This window comes from Manis javanica, chromosome 2 (genome assembly GCF_040802235.1).
Source record: "Manis javanica isolate MJ-LG chromosome 2, MJ_LKY, whole genome shotgun sequence".
Taxonomy (NCBI): domain Eukaryota; kingdom Metazoa; phylum Chordata; class Mammalia; order Pholidota; family Manidae; genus Manis; species Manis javanica.
The window spans coordinates 148,251,414-148,268,737 of NC_133157.1; the positions used below are offsets into that span (position 1 = coordinate 148,251,414).

General features: G+C 40.5%; 1 long non-coding RNA gene across 1 annotated transcript; it reads right to left on the reverse strand.

Moving 5' to 3' along the window:
- Positions 1 to 1,111: 1,111 nt before the first annotated feature.
- Positions 1,112 to 8,756, reverse strand: LOC140845307 (uncharacterized). Its single transcript, XR_012124089.1, has 3 exons — positions 8,484 to 8,756; positions 4,390 to 4,558; positions 1,112 to 1,369 (listed from the first exon to the last, which is right to left on the reverse strand). It is a non-coding gene; the product is annotated as an uncharacterized lncRNA (long non-coding RNA).
- Positions 8,757 to 17,324: the final 8,568 nt, after the last annotated feature.

The following is a 17,324-nucleotide window of genomic DNA, read 5'->3' on the forward strand; positions in this document are numbered from 1 at the left end:
CCACAGCGAAGCACTTCCAAACCTTAGGCTCCACTAGCTCTTTTACTGGGACGAGGAAATCAATATTAAAAGAGGAAGGTTTGTCATCACATGTGTAAGTGGGTATAAGTTCATGCAGGTGCAGTTTGAAAGCATGTTTCTACATACATTATTGTGCTTAGTATTGGGTTGCAGACCCCCTCCCTGCTGCATGGGGATTTTACTATGATAATGAGGTAAAGGTAACTCTCAGACACTTCTTGGTTCCCCTGTGTAGGTTCGCTTCAGTGGTGTGGACCAAACTGGCTTAAAACAGTTAGCAATTGCATCTTTTCCTGGAACTTAATTGAAAAACAACTTTGAAAGACATCAGGTGCTTTGGAAACTGTAGTGTCTTGACACAGACATGAGCCAAGATGTTGCTGGGCTGTCCTTCCTGGGAAAGTCTGTCCTGCTAGTAGGTGAAGCCTCAGGCCAGACTGTGGAGGAAGGGCTCTTGACTCTGATCAGTAAAGAATTCGTGATGAAGTCAAACAAATGCAGGCAAGAAAATAATTCATTACAGTGAGAGTAGTAGCAAGTTTTGTCTAGAAAAAGTGATCCTTTCATTTGTGGAGCTATATAAGGGACAGAAAGCAAGGAAGAACAGAGGGAGAAAAGGAAAGTGAACTTGCTCAGCAAATCCCTCGCCAACTCCTATAGCCAGGGTCACCTGCCAGCATCTGGCATGGGAACTTTGCCCCTACCACCCCAGAATTTGGGGGAGCCTCAGAGCACTGGAAGGAGTGAGATTACATTCTGAGAATTTCTCAAAGCAAAGGAGCAGAGACTTTTTGGGAAGGCTACTAAAGACCAGGATGGAACAGTGGTAGTTCCATCTGGGTCAACAGGCTATAGATATGCAGCCCTCCCCACTCAGAGGTTCCCTGGCTGCTTCCTTACTGGTCTAAAATAAAAGAGGTGAGAGAAAAAGATTGTATTTAAGACTAGAAAGCTGAATGAAATAGAAAAGTGACAAAGACACCACCAGTGTTGCATGCCAGTGGGTTATTGTTTTTGTTGCAAAAAATTCAGAGACAAAACACAGTGGACTTAAGCAGCACAAAGTTTATTTAAAGAGACAGTACACACTCAGATGGGTGTGTGGGTGACCTCAAAGAAGATGTGTGCTTTAGGATTTAGGGTTTGGGGTTCTATATGGTAGGGACTGGTACAAAGCAAAATGTATACAGGTGGTTAATAATTCCTTTGAAGTTTTGTCTTAAGAATAGGGTAATTTAGGTGACTGTGTTGATCCAGGTCCCAGCATCTTTTTTCTACATAGGTTTGTTTACACTCCAAAGGTCTATCTTCTCTTCTTGTTACAAGGTTAACTTCATTGATAAGGTGACTAGAAGATGAGGAAGAACACATATAGATTAAGTTAAAGAATAGGCTGGACCGTTTTCACAGGCTAAGTAGATTTTACAAAGGCATGACTCTTGTCCTCCCATGTCCCTGCTCTATCTCAAAAACACTGAATTGTGCTTCTCAGGGCATTAGCAAGCAACAGTTCTACAGGTCTAGGTCAAATGCCACTTATTCCATGAAGCCTTGCTTAACATCCCTAGAAGAAATAATCACTTTCTTTTCTGAGTTCATACAGCAATATTTGTATCTCTCAAATTATACAAATAAGTACATTCACTGTAAAATCATGCTGATCATGTGTGAACCTGAAGTTATTGTGTGGTTCTGAAGCATTTTATCTTCAGTGAGAGAATGGTGTGGGGAAGTTGGAGTTCCTATGGCCAGGATCCTCATTAAACTTAAACCACCTGATGATGTAACTGGCCTGTTGCTAGGCTACCGCTTCCACACCTTTAGGCAATAAGCTATTGTGCTATATAGAGAGCTTGGCCCAGTGTTCTGGGCAGAGGTACTCTACTGCTTGACCTACCACTGGGAGAACAAGCTGGGTAATAAGCCCTTTCACCCCAAGAACGTTTTGCTGTCAATTTCTTTGGTTACATTGAATCCATAGTGAACTTGCACAGGGCTGAAACCCATTGGCAAGACAATTGGCGAAAGTCAGCAGGGTTCATTGTTGACCAAGGAAAAGATAGGCTGCCCTTATGGGAGGGGTGCTTCAGCAGGCTGCCCTGTGAATGGGGAGACAGTGGATCATCCTCCAAAGGGCATGTGGTCTGAGATGGTTTGCCTCCTAGAGGACTGGGCCCCATGCTAGGACTGGAGGCAAGTGGAGGTGACACCTGAGGCTGTAGGGGTGGCCCTTGGTATAGTAAGTAGGTCTTTTGAGAAACAGAGTTCTTGGGAGGTAGCAGGGACTGTGGGTTGGCTGCTTCTCACAGTATTAAAAAAGGTCTAAAGAATAGACCCAAGAAATGGCGGCAGAGAATGCGAGTTGCAAATCTCTGTGGATTCCCTGAGGAAGGAGATGGCCTTGATGTGAGAGGAGGCAGCATGAGAGCGCCGGCAGCAAGGAGCCATTGAAGATGAGATGGCAGTGCTGCCAGGTGTTTTGAAGGAGGAAGAGACCATCAAGGAAAAAGATGAACTCCTGAGGGAAGCACAGGCAGAGGTGGCATGAGAACGCCAGCTGCGAAGCATTGAGGTAAAGGTAAGAAAGCTTCTGAAGACTGAGGCAGCATTGCTGCGAGGCACAGTAGAAAAGGTAAAGGTTGTAGCAGAGGAGGCACTTGAGGGAGGGGAGAGAAAGGTGCCATCTGCCACAGAAATGGAGGAGCTGGGGACAGATGAAGGGGTGGTGCCAGAGGCACTGGCCCCTCCTGTATTGAAAGCACGCCCAGTGGTTGTAAAGAAAATAAAGACCCACCAGCTGAAAGTTCCCCAAGGAGAGGAGCAGCCCCCCTCCCCAGGTTGTGGAGCACTCTATGCTCCACCCCTATACTCAGGTAAGCTGGTGGATTTGAGCTCCTGGTTTAGTCAGAAGCCTTAAGAGTCAATATCAGCTTGGCTCCTGCGTCTGTGGGACTTAGGGGTGGATGGAATTGTTCTGTTGGTATCAGAGATGGGAAAGCTGTCTTCCCTTACAGTGCAGCCCACATTGAGGCAGTGATTACAAAATGCACATCAGACCCTAGGGAGTCACTCCCTCCTCGATTGGCTTATGGCTGCACTTCACGCCGTGTGGCCCAGTCCGGGTAATCTGCCATCCTCTCCTGTTAGATGGCAGACATGTGCTGAGCTCCAACAGGTGCTACGAGAGCTAGGCATAAGAAATGCCATCTATAGTCCAGAGAATTATGGCCCAGATGAAGAGATTTTCACTACTGGGATGAGAAATACTGTATTTCAAATAGCTCCTATATCCTTCTTTGGGTCTCTAGTGGCCATTCTTTCCCTTCACTTAGGGCATCCCATAGTGAGGTGACATGTATAGTAGCAGACTTGGGAGACGCTGAAGCAATGAGAACCCAGAAAGAAATAAGACCTGTTACTCAGAAGAGGAATTTACAGGGCCTCATGCAGGTTATAAGGGCCCAGATGTGGGTTGATGTAATATGGGCAGCAGTAGATGGAAGGAAATTAGATGGGAAGTCTAAACCAGAGCAGCAGTTTCAGTCATTAAGACCAAAGAGGCAGAGGTCAGAGACAGAGCCTCTAGTCCGGCCTATGTGCTTGCAAGACTTCCTGCTGGAGAGCGAGCCAACCTCACTTGAGCCCACACAGGAAGGTGATTGGGGAACACGGTTTGACTGAGGGGAAGGTCGAGGTATCTGCCCTGAGGGACCAGGGGTACTGGAGGCCACATGTTGAAATAGCTATCCATTGGTCCCCAGTGAACATAAATGTGTCCTGGCTCTGGTGGACACAGGGGATGAATGTTCACTTATTCATGGTAACCCTGAGCAGTTCTCCAGGACCCCCACTATCATAGATGGATACAGGGGCAAGGATATGAGAGTGAAAGAAGTCCAAATCCCTTTGGGAATAGGGCATCTACCCCCAAAAGAGTATACTGTGTATATATCTCCTGTCCCTGAGTATATTTTGGGGATTGATATCTTGCAGGGTCTATGGTTGCAGACCACTGCAGGTGAGTTCAGACTGAGAGTACATGTGGTGAGGGCAGTTCTGAGGGGACATGCTAGGCACCTGCCCTTAGCTTTGCCTGTACCTTGGCAGGTGACTAATACCAAACAATACAAACTCACTGGAGGGCATAAAGAGATTGGAGAAACTCTCCAGGAAATGGAAAAGGTGGGTATTATAAAGCCCACCCATAGTCCTTTCAATTCCCCAGTGTGGACAGTGAGAAAGCCAGATGGCTCCTGACATATGACTGTGGATTATAGAGAACTGAATAAAGTCATACCCCCTATGCAGGCTGCTGTCCCCTCTATTGCAGTCTTGATGGATACCCTCAGTCATGAACTAGGAACATACCATTATGTGGTAGATCTTGCTAATGTCTTCTTTTCCATTCACATTGAGCAGGAAAGTCAGGAACAGTTTACCTTCACGTGGGAAGGATGGCAATGGATTTTCACTGTCCTTTCACAGGGATACCTCCATAGCTCCACCATCTGTCATGGACTTGTAGCCCAGGACTTGCCTACATGGGAGAAACCGCCAATGGTGCAGCTGTACCATTATATTGATGATGTCATGCTCATGTCCGATTCTCTTTCAGATCTAGAAGGTGCAGCATGTAGATTGCTGCAACATTTAGAGGGAAAAGGGTGGGCTATGAACAGTACCAAGGTTCAGGGACATGGTTTGTCTGTCAAATTCTTGGGGGCCATCTGGTCGGTAAGACCAAAGTTATACCAGAAGAAGTTATAAAGTCCAGGCCTTCCTACCCCCACAACTGTAGCATTGCTACAGGAGTTTCTGGGTCTTCTAGGCTACTGGAGAGTATTTATCCCGCACTTGGCACAAATTCTGAAGGCCTTATACCGGTTGGTACAAAAGGGCATCAGGTGGGACTGGGATGAGACATGTGCATCTGCCTTTACTACAGCAAAACAGGCAGTCAAGGCTGTTCAGGCCTTGAGTATGATAGACCATCAAGGCCCTGTGAACTGGATACTCATGTGACTGAAGACGGTTATGGCTGGTGTTTCTGGCAGCGGCTTGAATGAAATCGCCAAACCATTGTGTTCTGGTCACAGCTCTGGAAAGGGGCAGAGGTATGATACACTTTTGATAGTAAAACAACTGGCTGCCATGTATCATGCCTTGCTGGCTACAGAACCCATCACTGGAATGGTCCTGATAAAGGTAATAATCACCTATCCCATCTTGGGGTGAGTACGAGACTGGACCCAAAAGCTAAGGAGTGGTGTGGCACAAACACCCACACTAGCCAAGTGGGGTGCTTACCTACAGCAGTGTAGTGCCCTCTCTAGTAGCCCATTGAGTGAAGAACTCCAACACTTATTGGGGCCGGTGACATATACTAGTGTAAAGCAGGAAGATCTTGCTTTGAGCCATTAGTAACAGAGAGTCCCTGTTGGGGGGAAGAGCCCCTATACCTGAAGATGCATGGTACACAGATGGCTCCAGCTGTGGGCAGCCCCCAAAATGGAGGGCCATAGCTTTCCATCCTAAGACTGAGACAATATGGATGGAAGATGGTGAGGGGAAGAGCAGCCAATGGGCAGAGTTGTGGGCTGTGTGGCTTGTGATCAGCAAGGATCCCTCCCCTATAGCTGTCTGCACTGTCAGCTGGGCTGTCTATTGGGGCTTGACCCTGTGGCTACCAACCTGGTACCATGCCAACTGGCTGGTTGGTCACTGAACCCTTTGGGGACAAGAATTATGGCAAGACTTATGGGCCTATGGTCAGACTAAAATAATTACAGTATACCATGTGATAGGTCATTTGCCACTGGCATTCCCAGGAGATGATGAGGCAGATAAATTGGCCCAGATACATTGGTTAGAAGGAAAACCTGCCTCTGATGTAGCCCAATGGCTACATCAGCATTTGTTGCATGCAGGGCAAAGGACAATGTGGGCTGTAGCCTGTCCGTAGGGCTTGCCTTTGACCTTCAAAGAAGTTAGTAGAGCCCTGCAGGAGTGTGTCATGTTCTGCAAAAGGGATTTACACCGAGTTCCACAGCAACATGGGACAATAGCTAAGGGGCCTATACCCCTCATCAGGTGGCAGACAGACTATATTGGGCCTCCACCTGCATCAGAAGGATATCAGTATGCGATGATTTGTGTGGACACAGCTACTGGACTTCTGGTTGCTTTTCCTACCCATTGTGCAGACCATCAGGTGACCACATTTGCTGCGTTTGGCCAACCACAGGTAATTGAGAGTGATCAGTGCACCCATTTTACTGGAAATACACTGCAAGAATGGATGTGACAAGTGGGAATCAAATGGAAGTTTCATGTGCCATACAATCCTACCACAGCAGGCATGATAGAGAGGCACAATGGCTTGTTAAAATCCGGACTAAAGTCAGATACCAATAGTCTGTGGGGATGGTCCATCCGCTTATGGACCACGCTAGAGTGCTTGAATGGGAGACCCCAAAGGGAGCCCTGAGCCCCATAGACATGCTAACACATATGTCTGCCTCCCCTATACAACTGCAAGTACAAACCAAGGAAGAACCACTGAAGCCAAGGTTCGGCCACCAGAATAACATCTTGCTGCCAGCACCAATTGCACTGAACCCTGGAGACTCCATTGAGTGGACGTGGCCTTGGACCTTTCGACACATAGACCAACAATGGCTGGGACTCCTGGCATCTTGGAGCCAAGGCCTGGAAGCTGGCCTCCTGTGTATTTCTGGAATAACAGCAGAATGGCCGCCAAAGGTCGCAGTAGTATATCCTGAACAGCCAGTAGGTAGGAGCATCTTACTGGGGAGTTTTGTTTCATCATTATGGCCAGTGCATGCACCTCCAGTAGCACTATATGTAGCCCTTAAGTAACCCCTGTGGGGATTACTGAGTGTAAAAGTATGGTACACTAGACCTGGAAGGGACCCCCTTCCTGCTACAGTCCTATCATAGGACCATTCTCTTGTATGCATCCTACCTGATGGACAAGATTTGCATATGTTGGTGGCATTAAAACCATGTGTCTTATCACCCCTAAAGTCTTTGTGGACTGGGAACCTCCTCTGGCTTAAGGATTATTATAATTTTTGTTATTAGGAACTTCCTCTGGCTTGAGGATTATTATAATTTTTGTTACCTGTATCAAAATCTTGCTGTATCTTAATTTTATTATTTCTTAGTTGTTGTTATCCTTTGTTGCTATTGTGGAATCTGGTTACAGTGCTCCAGCTTTCTCGCACAGGGACCATTGCGGAAGATTGTAAGCGTGTAGATTGTAAGCCAAGAATCCTGGAGGGGTGGAGTGTGGGGAAGTTGGGGTTCTTATGGCCAGGATCCTCACTGAACTTAAACCAACTGATGATGTAACTGGCCTGTTGCTAGGCTACTGCTTCCACACCTTTAGGCAATAAGCTATTATTGTGCTATATAAAGAGCTTGGCCCAGTGCTCTGGGCAGAGGCAGAGATGCTAGTGCTTGACCTGCTGCTGAGAGAACAAGCTGGCTAATAAGCCCTTTCACCCCAAAGAAGGTTTTGCTGTCAATTTCTTTGGTCACATGGAATCCATAGTGAACTTGCCTGGGGCTGAAACCATTGGCAAGACATATGGTCTCAGGGGTCAGTCCATGTAGGCTCAAATACTTACTGGCACATGTTAGCCATATGAATTTGGACAACTTGATTTGAGTACACTGAGGTTCAGTTTCCCTATCTCCAAAAGTGAGATATAAGTCATTCCACCTTAAAAAGAGTTGGTAAGCCCAAAACATATAGAACAGTACCTTGCACATAATTCAGTGTTATATAAGTGCTTACTCTTTCATTATCTCATAGTTTTTATAGGATTGGAAGAGTTTTCTCTTCTTCCTTTCTAGGTGCTTTGGCTGGTCTGATAATTAAATTGATATAAGACAGATTAACACAAGAAAAACAAGTAAGAATTTACTAACATGTATACCTCCTGGATAAATAGTTGAGATCCAGGAAAACTGAGTTAACTCCCTGAAATGGACAATGGCATCACCTTGAATGTCAATTTTAGCTAAAAACAAAAAGATGTGGGGGGAGGGGTCTCAGTTATGGGAAGTTACCTGGAAAAGCACAGTAATGGGGCATAGGGTTCTTATGCAGATTAAAGTCACTGTTTTTCCATTGATAAGAGTACCTAGAAATTGAGCCATCCCCCTCTTCCTGGCAGCCAGGGAGACATCCTTACAAATGAAGATTTCCTTTATAAATGTAAAATGTCTCTGAAAAGAGGGTAGCTTCAACTTAGTTTTCACAGCTTCACCTGTGTCTGCTGTTACCTAAAAATAACCACTTTAAAATAATCCTCATGTAGAGACACATTTCAGAATGGTAAACTCTACCCCTTCTCAGTGGTGCTGTGGGGTAAATGGAAGTTTTCACTCAGAGTTTCCAGAATCTTCCACCTGGGCTTAGTTCATTTACATACCAATGGATGTTCACAGGCAGAGCATCTGGTTGATTGGGGCAAGCTGTGGAGAGAAAATGGCCATTCTTTCCTCCCCTCCATTCCTGGTATCTAATTGGTCTGATGTTTGCCAGTCACCAAGGACCTGCCCATGGAATTCTTCCAAAAGGGTCACTGAGGGAGAGCAGGGGCTGCAGCTGGGGGGGACGGATGAAGCAAGGGAGCCTGAATGAGCTGTGAGAAACAAAACCCTTAACCCCCCTGTCCGTTCCCATGCCTTTCTTCAGTTTCAACAGATTCATAGGAAACTTGTTCCAGGCCAGGAACACCCCCTTCCCCTCCCCTGCCCCATCCCAGGGAACTACAGCTGCCTATGAAACTTTAAATAAGAAATTTCACAGTCAGGAAGCTGTGTTGCTCCATCTCATTAAAGCAATCTCTTAGTCCTGAAAATCGGCTGGCACAGTTAAACAGTTGTGTCTTGTTTCAGGAGGCAGGCTTGCAAGTGGGCTTCCAAAGTTATGCCTGTGTTGCATAAGCAATCAGGTAATAAGTAAGAGGCATTTTTATGGGAAGAAAAGAAAAACAAATGTTAATGATTGAAGCAAATTTTAACCAGTTTGTGAGCCCAGGGGGAAGCCTATCAAGATTTCTAGATGTCAGTGATGAAATGAGGGCAGGCAGTAGCAATCGGATAGATAGATATTCTTGGTTTGTAGTTTGAATGTTTCTGGTGACTTTTCTGAGTGACCCACGAGCAACAGGTACAATGATTATCTAAAAATGAGCTCTTGCAGCTTTTTCTCTGAAGTTTCTATCAAGTTATCTACCTTCAATTTACAGGGCTTCAGGTAAAAGGACGACTTCTGTTCTCAGTGATTCCAAGTCAAAGGATGGGAAAAAAATGGAAATATTTGGTGATTTGTAGCCAAATCAAGAAAATAGAGGCATTTAAGATCCAGTCCGATTTACAGGTAAAGAACAAAACCTCAAAGACAATTAACATGACTAGAATTAATAGGACTAGAGTCTGATATCCACACAAATATAATAGTTTTTACTAGAGCATCGTTTTTTTCTCTAAAATTACCCTCCTTTTTACTAAAGATAATAATAGTTAAATTAATTTCTTTGTACAATGTCTAGTCTCAATAAATGTGGTCTATCTACATAATTGCATCAAGAATAGCAATTGATCATATAAGCTCTTTCAAATCTGCTTTAATGAGGAACTGTTCAAAAGGAATCTCAGATTGAATTTTTAAAAGCGTTTCAAGGCCAGGAAGACAAGGCTAATACTTGCAGTCAGACTCACCTGTGATACCTATATATTTTGATGAATTCCTCAGTTCTCAAGGTCTTCAAAATAACTTGAGGTTCCTATACCTGCCAAGAAGTGAGCTTCCTTACCTGATAGGACTGCTGAGAACCCTCTAAGAAAGATACCAGGCTATTTTTCCAAGGGGCTTTCTTGGCTTCATAAAGTCAACCACGGTTCTTTAAAGCTGTCAGACATGTCTGATTCTATGCACTTTTATCTTAATATGACATTCCTTTAAAAGCCTTGGTAATATAACCAGTTTCCAGTTGTGTTCTGTGATCAGAGAACAGATTCTTATTAAACTTATGCAAATAACAATATTGACATGAAAGTAAGGATACTCATTGAGAGTTTCCAAATTCTGGAACGATCAGGTAGGGAGAGAAAGATAAATATTTCAACTTTGTTCGGAAAGGTATATCTTACCAAATTGCTGTAAGTCATAGATAGTTTAAGGGAAAAGTGAAAATACTTAAATTGGGAAAAATATAACCTTAAAGAACAGCAATGTATCAAACAAAAAGTCAAAAAATTATAATCATCCTCATCAGTTCATTCAGTCCCACATAATTAATTCTTATACTGCTAGAGTCTAGGTTTTTCATTAGTTCTGAAAATATTACTGAATTCAGTGGTTCGATCTTAAAGTTATTGCAAATCTATACTCAGTGTTCTTTTCATAAGTCTTGTTGAAGATTGAAGATAAAACACTTCTAGAAAAGCATCAGGGTAAAATAATAACTGTAAATGACAGAAGACTTAAAAATGGCCCTGGTTAAAGATCTGATGACAGTTCATTATAATTTCACTGACAAGGAAATTTGCTTATTTTGGTGACACTCAACACTTCAAGATAATAACTAGAATTACAAGTGATAACATACCAGGACATACTGGATTTCTAGGAGTTTTACAATTTTTAGAAGACTTTTATTAATGTGTATCCACACAAATATAATCTAAGAAGGTTTAGCTATCTTATTTGACAGTGTTTCCCATGTAATTTTACATACCAATAAATAAGCCTAATTAGTGTAACATCTCTCTTTAGATAAGGTGAGAAAGCAAATATTTTGAGGTGTTCAAGACCCTCTGGAATACTATAAAGTTAGTTTGAGATAAAAAAACATTCCATTTAGAATTTGGTTTTGGGAAGATTGTCCAAAAATATCAAGAGGTTTAGACACTTGACTAAATAGGCCTGCAGACCATAATGAAACAATACTTGATTTAACCAAACTGACAGTAAATGTATCAAGGGCAAATATAGAAGGTATAGTTTTGCTTGTGAGTAAAACTAAGCTCTTTTAGTGTTAAGAAAACTTAGTTTTCCATAATAAAAATCCTAATGTTATAGAGCATAGGAAATCATTTTGATAAAATGCAAAATCTTTGCTTTCCAGACAGATTACTTTTAAGCAAAAGAAAAATTGTAATCTCTTATTAGAAACAGATTGATAGTCCAAGCAAATTCTCCCCATTTACCAGATGAAAGAAAATTAAGTTTTAGTTTTATGTAAGTACACTAGTTGTATTAAAATTTAATTAAAAAACCCATATAACAATTCAGTTTTTAGCCAACTTGACCACAAAGGTTTACTCACTCTCTTCTTTCAACTTTCTATATCCCTAGCTTGTCCTTCATTTTCCTTCTTCCCATTCTGGAATAACCAGCTTTATTTTAGGACAAAATGATTCTCTTTTTCCCTCAAGAACAATGCATCTCCATTTTCATACCTTCTCTTACCAAAAACACAAATTTTCTTCCCTTGCACACAGAGTTATTTCCCTTAATATTTCTAGTAGCTTTAATCACATATATTAAAATTTGTAACACTTAAAAATTAATTTCTAGTGAATGTTAAGTAGTAAGCTATTATAAATTGTTACACTAGTATTCTCTTAGATTGGTGTATTTATGAATACATTTCATAATTTCTAAAGGCATATAGTGCAACCATTAACATGGCATAAGACATGTTTAATAACAGATCCAAATTTGTCTTTAGTTTCTCTGAAATTGGAAGCCAAAAGTAGATAAAGCTATGTTTAGTAATTAATGTTTCACTATTTTATCTTATTTGGAAATGTTCTAGATAGTTGATCAATTTCCATCATTTAACTTAGCAAAGCTCTAATGTTTCAAATTACCAAAAATATTTTGGAAACTATTTTTAAGTATGCATACCATAAAATGTAATTATTGCTAAAAAGTTCACCTAAAAGCTCTTATCCCATTTACATCTATATAGATCACATCCCCCAATAATTATGTGTAGACTGCTCATGAAACTTTATGAGACATTAGACAAAGTCAGCCTTTATCTCAAGATATTTTTCTTGCTGACAAATTTTGTAAGAGATATAACATTAATTTATTTCACTTCTAAACCCAGTAAAAATAAAAAGTTGTATATCTGCATTATAGATAATATTGGTGACTCTAAAGACATTCTTATTTTAATTAAACTAGTGAACTTAAACTACCTTTAATACCAAGTATTTTTCCAGATCATGTGACCCTGAAAAGCATTTAGGTTAGTTTATGTTATATTTCTGATAATGCTAGGAATATTTAATTTATAAGAATTTAATTTTAAGTCAGTTAAATAGAGATCTTTACAAATTAATTTTGTAAAGGTTGGCAATAAAATATGGAGGTAGAAAAATATTGCACATCTATAACATACATATATAAACACACATAATCACACAGATAGACACAAAGAAATGTCTTACCTTTGTTTTAACATTTTAACATTTAGATGGATATGATAATACAAAACTCATTAGTTTATAAAAGAACAGTTGAGATCCAAACTGTGTTTCTGGCAAACAGAACAAATCGTTACCTGCTTAGATGGCTGAAGTTTATTCTACTAATATTTGTGGAGAAGACATTTAAGACTATTTATTATTAACCCAATTTCCAAATACCTCTTTTTTTTTTCTGCTGAGAGACATCTCTCTGAAGTTTAAATTTCAAAGAATGGCTTTTAGGCCATGGAGAAGATGGGAGTAGAATATCTACATCACAAAGATACAAAGAAAGTATCCAAGTTTTATCCAAAGAGTTTTGACTATTACAAGAGGTCTAGAGTAATTACTATTTATATTTTTCCTTTCATTAAGTTCAAGACAATTCTGTTTCCAGTGTCTCAATCTTTTATATCTATAAGGACTCTGAGATGAGTAGGGGAGATTTGGGGATTGGTAAGGATAAGTGAGCTTTGAATTGCACCTGGACCCACATTTCTCATTTATGTAGAGATTTGCAAGTCAGGGACAGTTGTTTCCAATTCCACAAAGAAAGAAACTGCAGTCTGAACATCAAAGGGCTAACCTGCCTATCCTATTAAATTACCTTCTGTTTGCTCCTTTATATCAGGGAGAAGGCTTCTATCCAAGCTAAAATGGGAATTAAAATATTTCTACATACTAGAATTTATGTTTTAATGCACTTTTTAAAAAGTTTTGTAAAGCACCTCAAATAGCCAAATAAATTTTGAGAAGGAAGAATAAAGCTGGGGGGATTATACTCCTCGACTTCAAGCTCTGCTACAAAGCCACAGTAATCAAGACAATTTGGTACTGGCAAAAGAATAGACCCATAGGCCAATGGAACAGATAGAGAGCCCAGACATAAACCCAAGCATATTTGGTCAATTAATAAACCCAAGCATATATGGTCAATTAATATATGATAAAGGAGCCATGGATATACAATAGGGAAATGACAGCCTCTTCAACAGCTGGTGTTGGCAAAACTGGACAGTTACATGCAAGAGAATGAAACTGGCTCATTGTCTAATTCCACACACAAAAATAAACTCAAAATGGATCAAAGATCTGAATGTAATTATGTCATGAAACCATAAAACTCTTAGAAGAAAACATAGGCAAAAATCTCTTGAATATGAACATGAGCAACTTTTTCCTGAATGCATCTCCTTGGGCAAGGGAAACAAAATAAAAAATGAACAAATGGGACTACATCATGCTAAAAAGCTTCTGTATAGCAAAGGACACCATCAGCAGAACAAAAAGGCATCCTACACTATGGGAGAATATATTTGTAAATGACATATTGACAAGGGGTTAACATCCAAAATATATAAAGAACTCACATGCCTCAACACCCAAAAAGCAAGTAACCCTATTAAAAAATAGGTGGAGGATCTGAACAGACACTTCGCCAAAGAAGAAATTCAGATAGCCAAGATGCACATGAAAAGATGCTCCACATCGCTAATTATCAGGGAAATGCAAACTAAAACCACAATGAGATATCACCTCACAACAGTTAGGATGGCCAACATAGAAAAAAATAGGAACAACAAATGCTGGCGAGTAAGCAGGTAAAGAGGAACCCTCCTACACTGCTGGTGGGAATGTAAATTAGTTCAACCATTGTGGAAAGCAATATGGAGGTTCCTCAAAAAACTCAAAATAGAAATACCATTTGACCCAGTAATTCCACTCCTAGGAATTTACCCTAAGAATGCAGGATCCCAGTTTCAAAAAGACATATGCACCCCTATGTTTATTGCAGCACTATTTACAATAGCCAAGAAATGGAAGCAACCTAAGTGTCTATCAGTAGATGAATGGATAAAGAAGATGTGGTACATATACACAATGGAATATTATTCAGCCATAAGAAGAAAACAAATCCTACCATTTGCAACAACATGGATGGAGCTAGAGGGTATTGTGCTCAGTGAAATAAGTCAGGTGGAGAAAGACAAGTACTAGATGATTTCATTCATCTGTGGAGCATAAGAACAAAGCAAAAACTGAAGGAACAAAACAGCAGAAGACTCACAGAACCCAAGAATGGACTAACAGTTACCAAAGGGAAAGGGACTGGTTGGGGGGTGGGAAGAGAGGGAGAAGGGGAATAAAGGGCATTACAAATAGCACACATAACATAGGGGTGGGGAGCACAGGTAAGGCAGTACAGCACTGAGAAGACAGGTAGTGACTCTATAGCATCTTACTATGCTGATGGACAGTGACTGTAATGGGGTATGTGGTGGGGGCTTGATAATGGGGGGAATCTAGTAACCACAATGTTGCTCATGTAATTGTATATTGATACCAAAATAAAATTTTTAAAATACTGATCAAAAAGAAAAACGTTTGTTTAAAACATTTAACAAAGACCTTCAGTGCTTTCCGTATTTCTGAGAAAATAACTCAACTCTAGACCAATTCACTTTGAAAGAAAAGCGTCTGTTATTTCTCCTAACAAGCCCCTGAATATCAGCCTCAGCTAGTCCATTTCCTGGTCATTTGTAGAAGGGTCTGGGAAAGATACTGTCCATCTGTTTCCTTTGTCCAGGTCTGGGGGTTGGGGAATGGGTCCTCCAGGCAGCTGTCTGGCTTGTCTGGTAACTATACTATAATCATGGGAGGGAAGAATACCCCTCAATAGCCAATCTAAGTTCCTGTGAGTGGGGTTATCAATGGGCACTAGTCTTCCCAATGAGGTCAGGCAGGGTTTTAACCCAGGGGGGAAGAGGGCTTTGTAATTTAGAAGGTCTCTTGCTCTCCAGGGGACATAAATTCTTTGTGATTGGGGGGAGGGTCCAGGATACATTTATAAAGAACATTATATAGGAAACTTAATCTGCAGGAGCCTAATTACAAAGCCCTGGGAAGTAGTAGGAATTGTAAGGAAGAGCAAAGTGAACCCTACCACCTGTCTTGAGTGTTTCTGCTAAATTCAATTCCTGGATTTTTGTATTTACATGAATAACCTGTATACCCCAGGTCTGGAGATCAGGTCTGAGTGTTTTCTATAAATCTTGTAAACAAAGATAAGTCAGAACATGTAGTTGGGGGTTTATGGGATTTTCTGGGGAAGTTGGAGATGTTTGGAGATCTAGGGATTTTGCTGAGGCAATGGGGCTGGATTGTGAGAGGGGGTTTAGACCAGGGACCCAGAGATCCAAACTATCACCTTAAATACCATCTTCAGCTAAAAACAGAAGAATGTTGGGGGTGGGGGGTGGGGTGTCAGTTATCAGAGGTGACCAGGAAAGAGTAATAAACAAGGGGAGGTTCCTTGGTAGATTTATGCCTTCTCCACTGGTAAGAATTTTTAGAGATTGTTGATGCCTCTTCTAGATATAGCCAGGGAGATTCCCTTACAAATAACCATTTCCCTGAATGTCTCTCACAAAAGCAGTAACATCTACTCAATTTTGAGAGTTTCACCTTTGCCTGTTGTTTCTTAAAAATAATCAGTTTAAGATACTGCCAATACCAAAGATACACACTTGGGAGTGCAAATTCTTCTCCCTTTCTCTTAACTGTTATGGTTGAGCTCCCAGAGGAAAGGCAGTATACAATTTATTCTCATGTGTAAACAATATGATCTCAAGTAATACTTGCTTACTATACGTATGAATCCTAACTTCTGATAATTCTTTAGGTTTGAATTTTCTACAAGGAATCTTATTTTCTATTAATTGCCAGTAGTTAAAATATTTGATTGGATCATTATTTAGTCACCATGAAATATTTCTTGGGCACTTGTTATAAACAAAATAAGGTCGTACAATCAGTGGGAGAGAAGATACACAGCTGTTGGCCTCAAAATATACAATTTTGATTGATTCTGAGTCATTCCATGAAAGCAGAAAGTATAACATTTTGAAAACAACATAATTTTGACTCATAAAGACCTGCATTTCAATCTCAGTTCTGCAATTTCTAAGCTAAGATTTATAGCATTATTAAACATTTCAGTTTCCCCAAATCAAAATAAAAAGCAGGAACCTTAATAACATCATATAATAGTTTGTAATGTGCACAAAACAAGATAATATGGTAAAAAATAAGGCTTAGCATAGTATTTGACACAAAATACCTACTTGATAAACACATTTTCTTCCCCAAAGCAAATAAAAAAATGAGATTTTTTTAAAATAACAAATTTAGATAAAGGTAAACTGGATTGAAAACAAATTTTTACGGCATGTGTGAAGCCTTGTGTGTACATTTGTTCATTCATTCCAAAAACAATGATTGGGACTCTAGACAAGGAACTATAGTTGGTGCTATAGAGAAGTATAGAAATTAATGAGATGTAGCTTCAACGTCTAAGTGGCTTACAGTATAACACATAAATTGTGGCTTGGTTAGAAATAATTATGGTGAATACCATAGACATGCATTTTAGCATGCTTTAAGGTTCCTTAGGAGTGAGAACACATTTTTGCCTTGAGAACTCTGGAAACCTCTCAAAGGTATGGTTTAAGCTTAGCTTAAAAGGCAGATAGGATTTTGACAGGTCGTGTTAGAATCTGTATACCTAGTTAAGGAAAAAAATAACACAAAAATGGAAAAAGATATCACATGTTCAGAGAATAATGAGAACTCCAGTTTTGGTCAAATAGAGGAAATGTTTAGGAAACTCGTATGATGCACACAGAATGGAAATTGAGGTTAGTTTATTGGTTAATTTATTTACCTATGTGTTCATTTGTTTGTTCACTCAAAAAATAATGATTGAGTTTCTGCTTTGTACAAGA